The sequence below is a fragment of the Camelus dromedarius genome, chromosome 13, assembly GCF_036321535.1.
Source record: "Camelus dromedarius isolate mCamDro1 chromosome 13, mCamDro1.pat, whole genome shotgun sequence".
Lineage (NCBI taxonomy): Eukaryota > Metazoa > Chordata > Mammalia > Artiodactyla > Camelidae > Camelus > Camelus dromedarius.
In genome coordinates this window covers 34,843,847-34,865,112 of record NC_087448.1, presented here as the reverse complement: position 1 = coordinate 34,865,112, position 21,266 = coordinate 34,843,847, and positions in this window count along the sequence as shown.

The following is a 21,266-nucleotide window of genomic DNA, read 5'->3' as shown; positions in this document are numbered from 1 at the left end:
TTGCCCTCCTTTAAACGATTCTCCTCAAAATACCAAAACAGGATGTCATGCCACATTTCTGCCCAACATCTCTCAGTGAGCTCTCAATGACTTTACACTAAAATAGACAATGAGACTAATTCTTGTCTGACCCACTTCTGCTTCTCTAATGTCACTTTACTTCACTCCATTGCTCATTATGTTCTAGAATCATTGGTTCTCTGATTGATCCTAGAGCAGGCAATGTTCATTCCCATTTCAGGCACTTTATGGTTGACTTTCTCTGTGCCTTTTGGAGCGGCCAACTTCTTCCTTTCTTTCAGGTCATAATGTAAGTTATCTTTATAGGAAGTTATTCCTTATCTACTGTCACCTTAATATTGCTCTTACACTCAATAATTTATATTGAATTTTCTATTTAATTTCATTTGAGAAAAATTATTTTGTTTCTATGCTTATTATTTCTAAGTCCTACTTCATTATGTGAATAGAAACTCCAAGAACAAGAATGATGTCTATTTTGTTTACCAATATAGGGCCAGTAATGACAAGGAATATTTGATTAATACATGAAAACTGAATGGAAGCAAGAGGGATAGATGGTTCCTGCAAATTCAAAGATCATGTAAAAGAATAGAGAAAAGCAAATAATATATTTTCTAGAAACTGAAATTCTTTAAAGTTTATATATGAATATGAAATATATTAACTAGAGATCCCAATAAAGGTCACATAAAATGTGCATATATAAGACATAATATATCTTGCCTTTAACCAAGGATATGGGAATCATTTTTATGCAAGGTAAGCAGAGATCAAAGTGTTGTTTTTGAACTGATTATGGAGAATGAGTTGGAGATATTCTAGATTAATTATAATGAATTGGGATGGAGAAAACCTGAGTATAAGTCTAAGGTTATTATACATACATATAATCTCATTTGGGTCACACCATAATATTTCATAATCAGTATGAAGATTATATGGAAATACATATGTATATATGGAAATACAAATGCATATTAACATTTCACATTAATTGACACTACATACATTGAAATAACTACCTTTGAAGTATTGCCTTAATTATTTTATAAATAGTGAGACTGAGTTTAGCAAAAGTTAAATAACTTTTTCAAGGCTCTGTATATAATAAAAGATAAATTTAGACATCCCACAAAAACATTAGGCAGAGTCAGATGATTTTTATTTAATACATGTTCTACAGTTCTGTAAATCAACATATAACTATGTAACTTGGCTGCCTAAAACCAAGACTGCATTTCCTAGGAGCTCTTAACAGCTATGAGTAGTGATAACACCAACTTCTTTCAAATGGGGCTATAAGCAAAATAGTGTATATAAGTTTCTGCAATTGTTTTTGAAGAAAGTGTTGTGTCTTGTACCTCAGTCAGCAATCTTAAAGACTGAGATAATCATTGTGAAGCATGTCATGTACAGAAAAACAAGAAAATTGAAAAAAAAATTAAGAATACCTAATTCAAGATATTTGTGTGAGAAAGAAATAAACTTCATCTAGTTTAATGCTGTTATTTGGGGATTTATGTCATTTGAAGCCTAATTGTTAAAGAATTTGGTCTTGAATTGCTTTCTTGTTTCTATCAGAATCAAGTGCATGTCGTAGATTTAGTGGAAAAGGCCAGCAAGTGAGCACAAAGGCTCAAATATCACATGCTAAAAACACTGGCTACCTTTGTTAGTATGTGACAAAACAGTTGGAAAATTTTCCTTCTGCTCTTTTTTAAGAGACTGCCACTTGTCAACTAAAGCTGTATTGTTAAGACATTTTCAGAAGCTTTGAGTGTGTTGCTTGTTTCAGCAGTTTCCTGAAGTAGGTAGTTTTGAAGTATTAGGAACTCAGGTTATTTCTAGTCTATTCAGGTTATTCATGTTTATAAAGAATAACATGAACTCAAACTAGAGCTAGCCACTCTAAAAAGGAGAATTCACCTTTTCTAAGACCATCATAATATATAAGTTGACTAAAAGTTCGGCTATTTACAAACTTGTAGGGCTGAAAGAAATTTTTTTTCTGTTTTCTTTATTGGATATGTTACAACCAGTGACTGAAAAAAGCAATCTTAGCTGGTGATGGAGACCACAGCCTCAAAATTTTGAAGAAATTTCGCTTTAAAATTTTTGTACCAGCAAAGAAAACATGCCTAATAACTGCATGCAATGATGAAAGTCAAAGTGTTGCCTTCCATGTAATTTTTTTTTTTTTTTTTTTTTTTTTTTAGCTACAGGATCAGTGTAGCTTCCATTAAAAGAAGAGGAGACGTGGGGAAGGGCATAATATAGAGGTCAAATGTAAAAGACCAGAGGCTGTTTTAAGTCTTTTGGCTTAAAAAACTTACTTCTAAATAAGATAAAGGTTCTGGTTACCGATTCCAAAATGTGTAGGGGGAAGGGTTTCCCTCAAAACATCAAGCAATTCTTGATCACCAACTGAGTGTCCAATAATTTAACTCAATTCTGATGCTGTCTATCCACAGATGGTGTTACGTTCCACAGTTAAAGGCTCAGTCCCCCAAAATCACTTCCCTACCCCACACTTAGGATGCTGATCACAAATGCTGTTTGTCATGTATACTTCTGGAAAATGGCTATAGATTGGATGTTCCAGTTAATCCCTAACTGGGTTCAATTAACTTGCTGGAAAGGCTCGCAGAACCCAGAGAAACATTTTACTAACTAGATTGACAATTTAGTATGAAAGAAAATAACTCAGGAACGGCCTGATGGAAGAGATGCTTAGGACAAGCTGTGGGGAAAGGGTACAGAGCTTCCATTCTCTGAGGGTGACACTTTCCCAATTCAATGCACTTTCACCAGCCCAGAAACCCTCAATCCCAGTACTTTAGTGTTTTTATGGAAGCTTCATTACATAAGCATGATTGGTTAGATCATTGGCCACTGAAGATTGATTAAAACTCCAGCCCCTCTCCCCTCCTAGAGTTCAGCGGGTATAGGACTGAAAGTTCCAATCCTCTAATCACATGGTTGATTTTCCTGATAACCAGCTCCCATAATCAGGTGCTTTCCAAAATTAATCTCATTTTTATAAACCCAGTTATGGTGGCAAGGGGCTGATTTTGAATAACATTCATTTCACCTTTTTGGCTCTGAAGCAATTTCAGGAACTGAAAACAAGAGACCAAATTTTATATGAAGGATGATCCTATTGCTCAGGTAATTCCAAGGTTTTGGAAGCTGTGTGCCAGGAAACATGGATGAAGACAAAGTATATATTTCTTACTCTAAACCACAATATCCCACAAAGTACATAGATCAGAGGGAGAAGAGAGAAGGTCAGTGGTTCTAAGGCTTGAGGAAACTTACCCAGGATTCTGTTCTTGAGGACAGAGTTTTAAAAGGTAGAAGGGGTTAATGGTAAGGATGACGTACACAAGGAAGTGAAAAAAATGTGAAGTTTAGACTGGATAGGAATGGAAGATAATATGTTAATGAAATGGATAACAGTGAAAAATGTAGTATTATCAGCTTCTGCAGGTTGTTAGGAGTGAGTAATCAGGGTACTAGAGGGACATGATAGACAGAGAGATGAGCATGGCTTTCAGGTGATTTGTGGCTTGTAGTTATCAATGATAAACTTGAAATTCAATGCTGGAAGTTGGAGAATGGAAGGAAGAAGAATGTTCTAGAAGTAATAAAGGAGGGGAACCAGTAGACTACTTAAACTCTAAGTATGGCTGGAGCTAGAGTAAATAGGCACCTCCTGAGAAAATTGAAGGGGATAATCACAGATCTCAGAGGAGAGTGAGGTTTCTGTGTGATAAAGAAGGTGATGGTAGTGTTCAGACAAGACTCTAGAGATATGGGGATAATTTATGATGTACTGTTATTCCATGATTAGAAGGAGATGAAAAAACGCAAATAGAGAAGGAGCCATGCCAATTTTGTATGGAAATTAGTTTGTGGAAGATTATAGATCCCTGTGAGTCTGGATTTTTTGTGATGATTAGACAAAATAAGGCTAATAGTGGTATATAGGAAACTGTGTTTCTATGACTTGCAAGTAGAGGCAGCATCCTGAAGTGCTGCTGCCTTGCCTTCAAACAAACAGGATTTCCTCTTGACCCATATAATGGGGAGATGAAACAACTTAGTCCCATGATGGTTTGTTCTTCAACTCTGGTAGAGTGCGTGATTTGGAGACTTTCTCATTCTGAGTATTTGGGGCTTTCTTGAATCCTGTTTTCAAGGTCAAAGAAGTCAATATTGACAAATGTACTCAAAAACCCCTCTTTGTTCATGATGAAATTAAGTTAGCATTGAAACTTAAAGGGCCCTTATTGAAAATTTAGTAACTTCAATTATTAGCAGTTGTTCATGAGCCATAGAGTATTTGCAGCTTTGAGTGGTAACCAGGTTTACTAGTAGAACATGAAATTAGAGTCCTTGATAAACCTTATTTACATAATAATTTTAATTTTTAGGCACCAGAGTTTAATAATCATAGTTGAATGTGGAAAATATACCCTTCCCATAAAACAAGTGGGAAAGTAAAAACAATAAAAAGTATATAATTTTCCATCAGTTCTTATAAAAGAGAGGGATTTTATATGCCTACATTATATTATTAATGATCTAGAGTTTGAATATTACCAAAGAAGATTCCGTATAAATGAAGTCACCAAGCTGATTATTTTGGTGTCTTTATACCCAATTCTGAATTTTGTATGAGATTTTATTGTTATTTACTTTACTTTTATCAAATTGAAAGTTATCTAATGTACATTACTGCAATTGTATGTTGCCAGTAGGGCTTAAAAATGGATGAACCATGAAGGGGAGAGACCAAGATGGCAGAATAGGAGGAGCCAGAGCTCACCTCCTCTTATGAACACATCAAAATCACAACTAACTACAGAACAACTATCAATAAAAAAGACTAGAACTTAACAGAAAAGATCTTCCATAACTGAAAACATAAAGAAGAAACCACAATGAAACAGTAGGGGGAGACAATTCACAATAAAATCAAATCATATGCCCCCAGGTGAGCAACCCAAAAGCTGGAGAATAATTACATTGTATTCTCTCATAGGAGAATGCGTTGAGGTTTTCCCACAGGAGTGACTTCTGAGGCCCACATTAGGATCTCCAGTCTGAGGGTCTGGTAATGGGAAGAGGAGCCTCCAGAATATTTGACTTTGAAGGCCAGAAGGGCATAACTGCAGGAGCTCAACAGGATTGGGGGAGGTAGATTTTACTCTTAAGGAATGTGCACAAATCTAGTGCTCACTGGGACCAAGGGCAAAATCAGTAATCTCATAGAAGCCTAGGCCAGACCTACCTGCTGCTCTCAGAGGGTCTCTGGTGGTGAAAGGCAGCTATGTTTCACCCTGGGGACATAGACATGGTGGCAGACAGATCAGAGAGTATTCACCTACATGAACTCTCCTGCCTGGAGGTAGACATCTTGCTTGGGTCATTAGTACCAAGACCTGGCTGCACCCAACAGCCTATAGGATTGAGGCTGTGACACCACAGGCCACACAAGTAACTAGGTTGGGACGCATACTCACCCATCAGCAGACAGGCTGCCTAAAGATTTCATGAGGCCACAGGTGCCTCTAGACATGCACCTAGACACAGCCCTCCCACCAGAGGTCCAAGAACCAGCTTCACCCTCCATGGGTAGACTTTAGCCCCCTCACACCAGGAAACCTGCACAAGAATCTAGATCAGCCTCACCCACCAGGGAACAGACATCAGAAGCAGGAAAACTATCATATTGAAGCCTGTGAAATGTATCCAAAAAGGTAGACCAGTCTTTACCCTGGGACCAGCTGGCCCCTGGCATTGGGTGAAAAAGAGGAGTGCACTGCTGCGATGTATAGGATGTCTCCTACAGAGAATCACTTCTCCAAGGTGGAGAAATGTAACTAACTAACAACATACATAAAAATACAAATAAAACTTTAGACAAAATGAGGCAGCAGAGAAATATGTTTCAGATAAAGGAATAAGATAAAATCCCAGAAGAATATAGTGATGTGGAGATAAGCAATCTACCCAAGAAAGAGTTCAGAGTAACAATTGTAAAGATGACCAGAGAATCTGGGAGGTGAATGGATGCACAGAATGAGAAATTACAAGTTTTTAGCAGAGATAGAAAATATAAAGAACAATCAAATAGATTTGAAGAATAAAATAACTGAAATGAATAATACACTAGAATGAACCAATAGTAGATTAAATGAGGCAGAAAACTGGATCAGTGAGCTAGAAGACAGAGAAGTGGAAATTACATTCTTTTAATAGAGAATAAAAAGAAATGAGGGCAGTTTAAGAGACTTCTGGGACAAAATCAAGTGCATTAATATTCACATTATAGGGATCCCAGAAGGAGAAGAGAGAAAGGGCCTGAGGAAATATTTGAAGATATAATAGCTAAAAACTTCCCTAACTTAGGAAATAAAACAGTCACCCGAGTCCAGGAAGCAGAGAATCCCACACAGGATTAAGCCTAAGAGGGACACATCTATGCATAATGAAATTAAAATGACAGAAATTAAAGATAGAGAGCATTAAAAGCAACAAATAACATCAAGGGAACTCCCATAAGATTATCAGCTGATTTTTCAGCAGAAACTCTTCAGGCCAGAAAAGAGTGGCATGGAATATTTAAAGCAATGAAAGAGAAAAACCTACAACCAAAAATACTCTACCAAGCAAGTCTCTCATTTAAGTTTGATGGGCTCTCCTTCAGATTTGATGGAGAAACCAAAAGCTTTACAGACAAGTAAAAGCTAAAAGAATTCAGCACCACTAAACCAGCTTTACAACAAATGTTAAAGGAACTTCTCTAGGTGGAAAAGAAAATAGCACAACTAGACACAGGAAAATTATGAAGTAGAAAAGCTCACTAGTAAAGTCAAACATACAGTAAAGTAAAGAAATAGTTCACACACAAACTAGGATGAAGATGAAAAGACAAAGGTAGTAAAATCACCTGTATCCACAATAAGCAGTTATGGGATACACAAAAATGTAAAATATGATATAAAAAACAGTAATAGTGAGGGGAGGGGAGTACAAATGCAGGGTATTTAAAATGCATTTGAAATTAATAATCAGCAACCTAAAGCAGTCATGTGTTTATATACACTGCTATACCAAAACATCATGATAACCACAAACCAAAAATCTATAATTGATATACACACAAAAAAGAGAAAGAAATGCAAACATAACATTAAAGTAGTCACCAAATTACAAGAGAACAAAAGATGAAAAAAAAACTACAAAAACAAATCCAGAACAATTAACAAAATGACAATAAGAATATACATATCAATAATTACCTTAAATGTGAAGGAACTAATTGTTCCAACCAACAGATACAGACTGGCAGAAAAGATAAAAAAGCAAGACCCATATATATGCTGCCTACAAGAGACTCACATTAGAGCTAGAGACACATACAGATAAAAAGTGACAGAATGGAAAAAGGTATTCCATGCAAATGGAAATCAAACAAAAGCTGGGGTAGCAGTACCTATATCAGAAAAAATAGTTTTTAAGATAAAGACTGTTATAAGAGACAAAGAAGAACACTACATAATGCTCAAGAGATCAATTGAAGAAGATGTAACAATTGTAAATATATACACATCCTACATGGGAGTACTTCAATATACAAGGCAAATGTCAACAGACAAGAAGTGAGAAATTGACAGTAACCCAATAATAGTGGGGGGATTTAACATCCCACTTTCATAAATGGACAGATCATCCAAACAGAAAATCAATAAGGAAATACAGGCCTTAAATGACACATTAGGCCAGTGTGGGAGCTCATGATTGGGTTAACAAATTGTAACAATCCCAACCACTTATCTCCTTAAAGAAGATGTGCTTAGTAACTGCCTTGAGGTTTTAGAAATGACCCAGGCCCTCAGCTATAAACGCTGGGTGTGCCTGCTGTTAGTCTTCTAACCCCAAAACAGCCTTGGGCCGGAATGGTAAAAAGCTGCAGACTCAGAGGTGAGAAGGCTGGTTAGCCAATGACGGTAAGACCCCCTGAGGGGGCAACCTAAGACAGGCACAGTTGCCTGAGTCCAAGAAAAATCTTGTTAAGCAGCTGATTCTCATATGTTCCACCCTGATAAGCTGAAAGGCTCAACATGATTATGATTCACCAAAAAGGGTCTTCTGACCTTGAGCCAAACACCAACAATAAACAAAGCCTTTGTACTCATTGTGATCCCACCCTGCCCTTCCCTAAATTCCTGCTTCAACTGTACTCAATAAATATGAGAGATTTGAGAGGCTCGTGGCATTGGCTCCCGACTCCCTCTTGCTCTCTTGACTTTTCCCCAGAGCCTTGAATAATTCATTCCGTCTCAGTGGGACGTCTGCTGGCCAGAACCCACAACTGGTGATGAACCCACAGGCCAGATGGACTTAATTGATATTTATAGAACATTCTATCTGAAAGCAGCAGAATACACATTCTTTTCAAGTATACATAGAACATTCTCCAGGAAAGATCACATGCTGGGCCACAAGGCAAGCCTCAGTAAATTTAAGAAAATTTAAATCATATCAAGCATTTTTTCTGACCACAACATTATGAGATTAGAAATTAACTACAAGAAAAAAATAGCTGCAAAAAACACAAATACATGGAGGCTAAACAATATGGTACTAAACAACTTATGGAGCACTGAAGAAATTAAAGAATAAATTAAAAAAATAATAACCTACAGACAAATTAAAATGAAAAGATGATGATCCAAAACCTATGGGACACAGCAAAAGCAGTCCTAAGTGGGAAGCTTATATTTCTATATAAACAAGAAATAAGAAAAATATAAGGGGGGAGGGTATAGCTCAAGTGGTAGAGTGTTTGCTTAGCATGCATGAGGTCCTGGGTTCAATCCCCAGTATCTCCTCTAAAAATAAATAAACCTAGTTACTTCCCCCTACCAAAATAAAATAATTGAATAATAGAATAATAAATAAAACATAAAGCACTTAAAAAAAAAGAAGACAGCTTTTAAAAAAAAAAAAAATATATATATATATATATAAAATAAAGAACCTAACCATACATGTAATGAAAGAACAAACAAAATCCAAAGTTAATAGGAAAAATATAAATCATAAAGATAAAAGCAGAAATAAATTATCATTAAAAATAGAAAAGATTAATGAAACTAAAAGCTAGTTCTTTGAAAACATTAAAAAAAATTTGATAAACCTATAACCAGACTCATTAAGACAAAAAGGGAGAGGACCCAAATCAATAAAATGAAAAATGAAAAAGGAGACATTACAATGAATACTACAGGAATACAAAGGATTATAAGAGGCTACCACAAATAACTATACGCTAATAAAATGGACACCCTAGAAGAAATGGACAAATTTTTAGAAAGGCAAATCTCCCAAATGCGGACCAGGAAGAAACAGAACATATGAACAGACCAACTACCAGTACTGAAATTGAGTCAGTAATCTAAAAATTTCCAACAAACTGAAGTCCAGAAACAGCTTCACAGGGGAATTTCACCAAATATTTAAAGAAGATTTAATGCCTATCCTTCTGGAACTATTCCAAAATAAATAAATAAAGAAAGAATTTCAGAAGAAGAGACACTTCTGAACTCATTCTAAGATAATGAATCATGATCCTGATTCCAAAACCAGAAAAAGATATCACCAAAAAAAAAAAAAAAAAAGAGAGAAAATTATAGGTCAGTATTACTTATGAACATGGATGCAAAAATCATCAACAAAATACTAGCAAACCAACTCCAGCAATACATTAAAAGGATCATACGCCATAATCAAGTGGGATTTATCCCAGGGATGCAAGGATTTTTCAGTATCTGCAGCTCAATCAATGTGATACACCACATTAACAAATTGAAGAATAAAAATCATATGATCATCACAATAGATGCAGAAAAAGCTTTTTTTTTAAATTCAACATCCATTTATGATAAAAACTCTCCAGAGAGTGGGCATAGAGGGAACATACCTTAACATAATAAGGGAATATATGGCAAACCCACAGCTAACAACATACTCAATGGTGAAAAGCTGAAAGCATATCCTCTAATACAAGGATGCCCACTCTGACAATTTTATTCAATACAGTTTTGGAAGTCCTTGCTACAGCAATCCAAGAAGAAAAGGAAATGAAAGAATCCAAATGGGAAAAGAAGATGTAAAATTGTCACTGTTTGCAGATGACATGATATTATACACAGAAAATCCTGAAGATGCTACCAGAAAACTACTATAGCTCAGTAATGTTGCAGGATACAAAATTAATATACACAAATCTGTTGTATTTCTAGACACTAACAATGAAATATCAGAAAGAGAAATTAAGGAAACAATCTCATTACAATCTCCTCAAAAAGAATAAAAACCTAGGAATAAACCTATATAAGGATGCAAAAGACCTTTACTCCAAAAACAATAAGACACTGATGAAAGAAACTGAAGATGACACAAACAGATGGAAAGATATACCATGTTCTTGGATTGAAAGAATCAACATTGTTAAAATGGCCATACTATCCAAGGCAATATACAAATTCAGTACAATCCCTATCAAATTGCCAATGACATTTTTCATAGAACTGGAACAAAAAAAAAAAAATTGTATGGAAACATAAAATACCCCAAATAGCCAAAACAATCTTGAGAAAGATGAATGGCACAGGAGGAATCACACTCCTTGACTTCAGACTATACTACAAAGTTACAGTAATCAAAACAGTATGGTACTGGTACAAAAAAAGAGACATAGAAATAAGTGGAACAGGATAGAAAGTCCAGAAGTAAACCCACAAATTTATGATCAATCTATAACAAAGGGGGCTAGAATACACAATGAAGAAAAGACAGTCTCTTCAATAATTGATGCTGGTAAAACTGGACAGCTGCTCGTAAAAGAATGAAATTAGAATAATATTTAACACCATATATGAAAATAAACAAAAAGGAATAAAGACCTAAATGTAAGATTGATACTTTAAAACTCCTAGAGGAAAACATAGCTGGAACACTCGTTGACATAAATCACAGCAACATTTTTTTCAGTATCTCCTAAGGTATTGAAAACAAAGCAAATATAAGCAAATGAAACCTGATTAAACTTAAAGCTTTTTTTGAGATGGCAGAGGAAATTAGGTTTGTTTGTTTGTTTGTTTGTTTAAATGGAGGTACTGGGGATTGAACCCTGGATCTCATGAATGCTAGGCATGTGCTCTACCACTGAGCTATACCCTCAACCCTAAACTTAAAAACTTTTGCACAGCAAAGCAAACCATAAAAAAATGCAAAGACAATGTACAGAATGTGAGGAAATATTTGCAAATGATGAGATAGACAAGGAATTAATTTCCAGAATATGCCAACAAGTCATACAGATTAATATACAAAAAACAAATAACTCAGTCACAAAATGAGCAGAAGACTTAAGTAGGCATTTTTCCAAAGAAGACTCAGATGGCCAACAGGCACATGAAAAGATGCTCAATGTTGTTAACCGTCAGAGAAATGCAAATCAAAACTACAATGAGGTATCACTTCACACCAGTCAGAATAGTCATCATTAAAATATCTACAAATAATAAATGCTGCAGAGGTTATGGAAAAAACAGAACCCTCCTACACTGTTGATGGGAATGTAAATTGGTGCAGCCACTATGGATAACAGTACGGATGTTCCTTAAAAAACTAAAATCAGACAGATAAAGACAAATATTATAAGATATCCCCTACATGTGGAATCTAAAAAACAAAAATAATAATACAAATGAACTTATTTACAAACCAGAAATAGACTCACAGACATACAAAACAAACTATGGTTACCAAAGGTGGTAAGTGTGTAGGAGATGGATAAATAAGGAGTTTGAGATTAACATACACACACTACTATATACAAAATAGTTAAACAACAAGGACCTACTATCTAGCACAGGGAACTTTATTCGATATCTTGTAATAACATATAATGGAAAATAATCTGATAAAGAATATAGATATATATGTATATGTATAATTGAATCATTTTTCTGTCACCCAAAACTCGCACTATTTAAATCAATTATACTTAAATTAAAAAAATTAATGAGTGAACTTTTAACTGTAAATTATTTGGTGCTCCTTTCATGCATTTATTTATTAGCAAAAAATTCTGTATTGTCCATTCTGTGTGAAGTAGCAGGCATGGAATTATATAAGATATGCAGTTCCTTTTTTAAAAATTAGTCACCAAAAAAAAACCAAAATGGAAATAATTTTGTACATTAATTTTATATGATATTGCATTAAACATTTCTTAAAGGTTCTGAGACAATTAATATATTCTTGAAACTAAGATTATTATAATTACTCATTTTATACAGGGAATTCTCATTTTCCAAAAATGAAAGTATTTTATTCATGATACAATTACTTCTAAGACTCTAACTCCATGTATTTTTTTTTCCAGTCCCTCTACAAAGTAAGAAAAGAAAAGAACACAATAAAAGAAACAGTTGTACATTCGGACCTATTACAATCATTCAAATAAGCTAATCACTAACATTTGATTTTTCAAGCTTTGAATCTTCAAACTTACAAACTCTGAGGGAGAAAAATAAAGTATTAGAATTCATTTCCATAATCCCTATTTATGAAATGTATACTATGGACTACTTTGCTAGGTACTTTATTCTGTCTCCTATCTTATTTAGTTATTGGCTTGAGCTAACAACATTGTAATTACTAATAACAGCAAGATAAAGAAAAAAGGGATAGATAAAAAATAAGACAAGGAAGACAAAGAAGAGGAAAATCAGTTTGAGACATTAATAAGATGTTCAAGGTTGTTAGAAGAGTGTGTATGATGGTTACTGTTACGTGTGAATTTGACTGGGCCATCGTGCTAGATATCTGGTCAAATACTATTCTAAATGTTTCTGTTAGGATGGTTTTGAGTAATATTAACATTTAAATTTGTGGACTGTGAATAAAGCAGACTGTCCTCCATAATTTCTGGGTGGGCCTGATCCAATTAGATGAAAGCCTCAGTAGAATAAAGACTGATCTCCTCTGAGCAAGTGGGAATTCTAACCACAGATGTCTTTCAGACTTGGACTGCAACACTGCCTCTTCCCTGAGTTTTCAGTTTGTCAGCCTACCAGCAGATTGTGGACTTGTTAGCCTCCATAATCATGGGTCAATCCCTTAAAACAAATCTCTGTCCGTATGTATATACATCCTGTTGATTCTGTTTGTCTGTAGAACCCTGACTAATACAGAGAGGATCAAGGATTATAATTCATAACTACCCAATCCCAAATCCTCTACTTTTTCTAACATACAAGATAACTTTTTACAAAATATAAACCTCAAAGAAAGATTCAGTCAGTTTTTAGATTGTAGCATGCCTAGAAATTTAGTCAACTGGGCAGAGATCAGGCTGAAAGACAGAAGTTCTAAATTAATACAAAGAAGGAACAGAAGCACAGCACAGTGGTTAAGAGCACAGAAATGAGGACCAGATGCCCAGGATTCTAATTCTAGCCCTACTGTCTACCTGGGAAAACTTGGGAAATGTATTTAACCTCTCTGAAATGAAGACTGTGGTACCTCTCCCAGGCCCCCTTGGACGTAGATCACTTTAACTGTTTTTGTTCATTCTGCTGCACCAGGGGTTCTATTCAGAGGACTCCCATTTGCAACTGAAGTTATTTTGAATACAGGTAGAGAGTAGGAGTGCTGGGAAGCCTAGGGTGTTGTTAGCCAATAACTGGTGGAGGAGGGTGAAAATTCTGTTCATTCATCTTCAGGACAAAATGTAAGTCCTAATTTATACTCCAGAGCTTCCCTCTGGAATAAGGGCACACCTAAGCTAGAATTTACACCTTACTTGGTTACTTTACCTTTCTCAACCTGCTTCTTCCACGTCCTACTGGTTTCCCCTGGAAGTAAATTCTAGATAAATCATTTGTTTAATCATTCTAATCCTAGAGTTTTTTTTTTTTTTTTGAAAATTGAATAAACATACCCAGTTTCTCATCTCTAAAACTGGAATGTAGTGCATAAGTCAAAGGCTGTTTTGAGGGTTAAGTGAGTCATGCATGGAGAACACTTTTACAACAACCAACATATATTATGTGGTAAATGTGTATTAGTGCATTAATTATAATATAGTGAAACAAAATATATGTTTAATCAATAAAACAAATCGTTTTTGAATGTTTACTATATAGTAAACACATTCTGTGCACTAGAAAACAAAAAATCAATTATCCCACATTTAATCTCAGGTATTTTCAATCCATAGAGAGAGTCAGACAATTAATTCAATATTAAAAATGCAATCTGGTCAATATTATGGCAGTAGTACACACTGAGTGTTATTTATTTATTTATTTATTTTAAAGAAGATAAAAAGCACTTAACTCAGCTGAGGTAGATAATGAAACAGATTTGTCAGAAAGGTTAAGTGGGAGTTTACAATTCAAAAAGTGGGGAAGGTGGTGGGAGAGTGAAAAAGACAGAGACAACAATGTGGGCAACTGTTGAAAGATTTGTACATTTTGCAAATTATAATTATAATAATAATAATTATTATTATTATAATAATTATTTGAGTTGAGTGCACATGTGTAAGTGTGCATGCATGTCTGTCAATGCACATTAAAGTATGTGGTGGCATGTGTGTGTGAGTCTCCGTTTTGGACTGTGTGTGTGTGTGTGTGTGTGTGTGAGTGTATGTGCATGTTTCTGTGTTGAAGTGTATTTGGGGAAGTAGGATTGGCACTGAGGCTGAAGAGATAGGCAGAAACTGTATTAGCATTCCATGATACATTGAAGAGTTTGTACTTCATCCTGAAGGCAATGTCAAGTCAAGGAAGGATTTTAGTAGGGGGATGGAATATTAGAAAGACAAGTTTGGCAACTGCGTTGAAAATGGAATTGAGGGCAGGGATGGTAAATAGGTTTTCAACTCACATGCCAACGATGATCAATTGGTAGTGGCTGCCTGGAGCACTTATTGAGAAGAATTCTGAGGTCTTGTCTAGGCTTAGTAGGAAAGAACACCATGATTGATAATCAATGTCTTCCATTTATTTCTCATGTCTTAACTCTTCCTTTATTGAATCTGTCCTCAATAGTGCGTATCTGTTTTAGATAACAAATGTAGATCAACTGATATCACCATAAAAATACAGATGGGAAACTTTTCTTCTCTGAATGTTTCCAAACTTGAAAATACAGTAATATTTTTACTTGTCTTTGGAAAAAGTATATGGGTTAGCACAAACATGAGCACATAGTTATATTAAAATTATTAATTTAATTATCAGCCAGTTTGGAAACATTGCTCTGGTAATCTATACCTGTTGTAGTATCAGAATAAAAAGGCAAGATCTTGTGGTAGCTCACAGTGAAAAAAATGTGACAATGAATATATGTATGTTCATGTATAACTGGAAAATTGTGCTCTGCACTGGAATTTGACACAACACTGTAAAATGACTCTAACTCAATAAAAAATGTTAAAAAAAAAGAATAAAAAGGTAACCAAACACATAAACAAGAAGGAAATTTTAAGACTAGTTAAAGATTATGAGAAACTATTTGTAAATAAATGAACTTTGCCAAAGTTCTCCCTCTCTTCTACCTCAGTTACACTAAATGCCCCTCCTGTTACATGTTTTGAATATGGCCCCACTAATTTAGATTTAATTGATTAAATGTTATAAAGGATTCCAAACCCAACTTTAAATAATCAATATTCTCTAGCAGTGCAAAGAATAAAGCATTTGGAGCCAGACTAGCCTACTTATAACCCTGACTTGTCAATTACCAACAGTCAGATCTGAGGCAAGTTTTTTGGTGTGTCTCCTCTCTAAAGATACAGAACTAATTTAGTAGTTTCATGAGACTCAACTGGAATACAAACTGCAATTGATGAAAGAGTTTAATGGCATCCAACAAGCTTTGAAATATAGCTCTTGGGTCACATTTACATTAATGGTTTAAAAAAAAAAGTTAACTTCAAAATCAATCACATGCTAGAAAATGTTTAAAAAACAAATTTAAAAAATCCATTTATTTTTAGTCTATGGTATACTGAAATATTAGGTATTGGGATCATTTGTTTAAAAATTTACTGTTCACACAATAATAAGCTAATAGTACAAAGAGAGGTGTATGTGTGCTTCATTTCCCATTAAGGAATGAGCAACTTGAATGAGATATCCTAAAGATTCCACAAGACAAAAATCACACAGTGAGTATTATATATAATTTTAAATGTAAATCAGTTTTTATAGAACTACTCTGAATTTCTTTTATAGCACATAGTAATTAATATATGAATTCTGAGTTGAAACATGGCTTCAAATACTATCACACACCCCAAAATGGCCACATGGGAGATGAAAAATGAGAGTAAATATATCTTTTCACTTTCTAATAGCTAATAATCACTCTTCCAAATGACACCTTCACTGATGGTATGATTTTAATTGCAAATTTTGTTTGATTCTATTAAATAAGGTAATGTTGGAAAGGGAACTAATGATTTTATGTAAATTGATGATTTTCATTGTGCTTTGATAACTTAAGAGAACTCTGAATTAAAGTGTAGTTGATTTATGTTCAGTTTTTCTCTACTCCACCAGGTGCTGCATTAACATGACCCTAGGGTCTGGTATTTTAAAATCTGAAAAAATAAAGCAAAACTTGTCAAGAAAATGGTCTGTACAGCCATCAAAGATTTGGGAAACTTGTTCTAAAAGATAGTGTCCTTGAACCAGCAATAAATATATAGTAATTTTGATAGAAATAAGCAAAATATGAAATGATTCTTCTAATATTGATACTCATACCTTGAACAAATTCAATTTTTCAGAAGTGTTTCTTTTAATTTTAAAGAATATCACATTCAATGGATCACCATTTAACATGTCATTAGTGCATCATTGCTCAATTATATAGAAACCAAATACTAGAGAAATGAGCCATTTTACAAATTCTTACTATATTTAGAATTCAAATCTGTCTATTTTGTGATCTCTGGCAATTTTATGTCACACATTATCATCTTCTTTTCATTTAGTGGAAGCATGGGGAAAGAAAATGTACTATCCAGTCATGGTTGAGTTTCTTTATGTTTCACTTCAGTTTTCTGAGCATTACTGGTAGCTTTTATTTCACAGTTGTTTCTTGTTTTTAAGTCTCACACAAGAGGACAACAGCATGGGGCAAATCAGTTTTGGCTTAATTTGAAATGCTGTTTTCAGGGTATTTTAACAGCAGCAATTCTCATATGAGCAAGTAAAGATCATAAATGTTATCTGTATCTCCCCAGATAAATTACAAATAGAAAAACAAACACAACAGAATTTGTAAAGTGATAAAGGAATTTTGTATGTCTAAGCCATGCCTGTAGAGTTTGAACGTGGACAAAATCTATATATATATGAAATTTGACATACTCTTAAAATGAACAAGGTAAAACTAAGGAAAATAAAAATGTTTACAAATCAAACAAACTCTACAACTGAAATTCAATCTGAATTTATGCTGTCCAGGTAAAATATATGCTAGGTATCAAAAAAGTTAACAGTTATTAACTCATTGTGTGTGTGTGTATAAGATTTGTGTGTGTATTGGGGGGTCTTGGGGAAAGAGTATTCTTAAAAAGAAACAATAAATCTTCTTACCAAAGAAAGGTACTGAAATTATTTCAATAGAAATAGGTTAATGTACACTTGGGAGCAGGAACTGTGTCCTGCAGATCCTTGGATCCTCTACCTCAAGCAAATGACCATCTACTTGTTGGTTAAAAGAAAAAAAAAAACATTGCAAATGGTTTGGACAATACACTCACATTTAAACACAATCTATCACTAAGATTATCCCCATCTAATATTGTTTTTCATAATAGAAAAAAGCTTTTATCGGGCAGAAATTATATATTTTATTTTCTAATATCATTTGAGATGATAATAAACCTCTCAGTTACCATTTTTTAAACAGAAATCTTTTTTAATTCATTCATTTCATCAGTGTTTTTGTGAATTTTGGGGAACACTTACAGTCTGGTCATAGTCTTTGAGACTTGTCTACTTTTATCTGTATCTGATTTAGAGTAAGTATATCACACACACAAAAAGGATTTTCGTCTCCTAATCTTCTCAGTTTAACATTGTAATGAACTCTTTGCATGGCAAAGCATAATGAGATTGCATGTTGGCTTTTCCATATCATCTCTAGATAAATTCTAACCATGAAGCCATATAATGCGGCTATTTCCTTCCTAGACATATATTCTATTCTTGTATAATTTAAGCCAAAGATTACATATGCTTTTTAAAAAGCCATTAACTTACACTGATGATTACATTGTTTGTTTTAAATAAAACTCCAACTTTTTTCATATAAGCAAATCAGGTAAGATTTTTTTTCTGCATATATGTAAGTTGATGTTTCTGAAATTCACTGTAAAAATTTTGTATGTAAGTCAAATGAAAATTTTGGAATATCTTATCTGTAAGATTGGCAAACAATCAAAAGTTTGCAAAAATATTTTGCTGCCAAGGTTAAAGAGAAACAGGAAGTCATATTTTTTTTTGTTGGAAAAGCAAAATGTAAAACCATATGAGAATTTGGCAAATTCTTTCCAAAATTTGATCAGAAAGATGATGACCCAAGGCACATACATGTATTTAAAATGTGTTTATTTATAAATATGAGGGAAACCATTTTCATACTTTGTGTAATTTAATTTATTCTGTTGAGACTCAGGTGAGTGATTTGGAAAAGATACAATACTTTCATAGATATTGTCTAAGAGTCATACCCACATAAAAAATAATGAGAAAAACCACCTAAAGTATGATAGCTTCTGTTAATTATTACTAAATTTTCTTTTCTTTTTTTTTTGCATCCATACACACATCTCTTACTCATCACCTACCCTAACTCACACTACTCACTCTTATAAATACCATACATTCCCTCCAAATAAAAGTAGAACTGGATTTTACATAGTTTAATAATTAAGTGAACAAATATAAAACCTGAATTTGACTTGATATCAATGAGTTTACAATCATAATGATACAGTGGATATTTGCAGTCAAAATCAGTTATTTCTAAAAATTAAATGAAGCATACATATCCTAGTATGTTTTAGACAGGAATTGCTTGGGTGAAAATGTGGAAGAAAGAGAATCCAATTATGTTCAATTAACAATGAAAAAAATCTAGTCCAAAATTTTAGCTGTGGTTGGTTGGCATAAGATAGACATGCTTAAAATGAACAGTTTTGTTGTGCTGTTTTTTCTTTTCTCCTTGTGAAAATTGTCCCTAACTCATATTCTTAAATATAAATTTAATTGCTGAAATTTATTGCAAAGAGATCCTTTTTGAAAGAAGAATTTGTATCCTGTATTCTCCTACTTTTTGCAGGACCATAATGTATAAGATAGATCTAATCAGCACCATTATTCTCCCTCCTCTGATACTTCATTTGAACTTTACATTTTTTCTCCCCAAGATTCTGATATATTTTTTGTTTTCGTACAACTCATACAACTTTTCTAGTATTTATCTATTTGTATTGAATTCTCAGCTTACTTTGCCAACCTCCTTAAATATATTAGTGTTACAATGTTTCTATATTGTTTCTTTATTTAATAACTATATTTCTGAGAACACTGTTTTTGAAATATATTTAACATATTAATAAATGCCTTGTGCTTAAGTCCATATTTTAAAAAGATACATATGTTTAGATGGTAAAAGAAGACTGTTTAGAGTGGCAATCCAAATTTAATTTCTAAATTTGTCTTTTACTTACTATAAATGAAAACAAAAAAACTCTTCTTAAAAGAGAATTAAATGATATAACCAGCTACAAAAGCAAATTAAAGCTTTGCTTATACATCATATCTTATCTGTAAGATTGGCAAACAATCAAAAGTTTGCAAAAATATTTTGCTGCCAAGGTTAAAGAGAAACAGGAAGTCATATTTTTTTTTGTTGGAAAAGCAAAATGTAAAACCATATGAGAATTTGGCAAATTACATATGCATTTTCCTTTTTTCACTGATAACTCATTTCAAGAAATCGATCCTAAAATACACTGGCAAAAATCCAAAAATACATATGTACAAGTATATCTGTTGACGTAGTGTTTGCAATTCTAAACAGTGCATCCTGAATACAACTTGTTATCCATTGAATAAACTATATTACCACCCTGAAATGGAGACTTTGCAGCTGTGAAAAGTAGTAATGTTTATATGTCTGTACACTTCTGTAATGTAATATTTGGAAATTATTATTTAAAAAATAAAAAGCAGAGAAAAGTTTATACAGTATGTGGTCAAGGTATCAATTTACTATCTTTCAGCTCCTAACCTACACTTCCTTGTCATGTTTTGTGATACTGAAACAATAGCCTCTAAAATTTTCTTCTTTACAGCTAGCAAAAATGTTCAGCAAGAGAAAGCACTGGAGTGACATTTTAAGGAGAGAGAGGTAGGACTTCACTTCCTTGCCCATTTCTGGTCCTGCTTCCATTATTGCATTTTTCCCTTCTCCTGAACATGATTTCTGAGGTTCATTGATGTTCACATTGCAGGAGCAAATACGAATTAAAAATGAGGCTTAATTTTCCCCATTAAAAATAAGGGAAGAGACTTCCACCTGCCTTCCTTTTCTTAGAGTGTTTACTTTAGAAAACTTGTATGTTCTTTCTTTGCTTCTTTGAAATTTATGTGAATGTTTTAGAATGGAAAATGAGTAACTCAGGAATCTGGGAACCTAGTCAAGGCCTGGGAGCCACCCCTTCAAAAACATGATCATCAAGCAAGATAACCTCTAACCCTGTTTCCTGGGAGGATGTGACCTTCAGTTTGTTCCTGGCTTAACCTCCCTGCCATTATAAAATACAAGATTTTTTTTTTCTTTTAAAAACATTTAGAAAAACAAGAGGCTACTCCAATTACCAAGTGATTTAGGATGAACTATATGTAACAAATGGTGCTGTTGAGTCCTCTTACTCAAGGATGAGTTATTGTTTATTTTGGAAAAAATGTATGCAATGCATCACTTGGCTGCATAAAAGGGTGAGATTTCTTAGTATCTTTGCAATCTCTTTAGGGATTGCCTGTAATGCACATCACATTCTGGTTTAATGCTCTTTCAATAATAAAAATGTTTTTATGTCTCTTCTACTTTTGTGAGAGGTTTTCTGG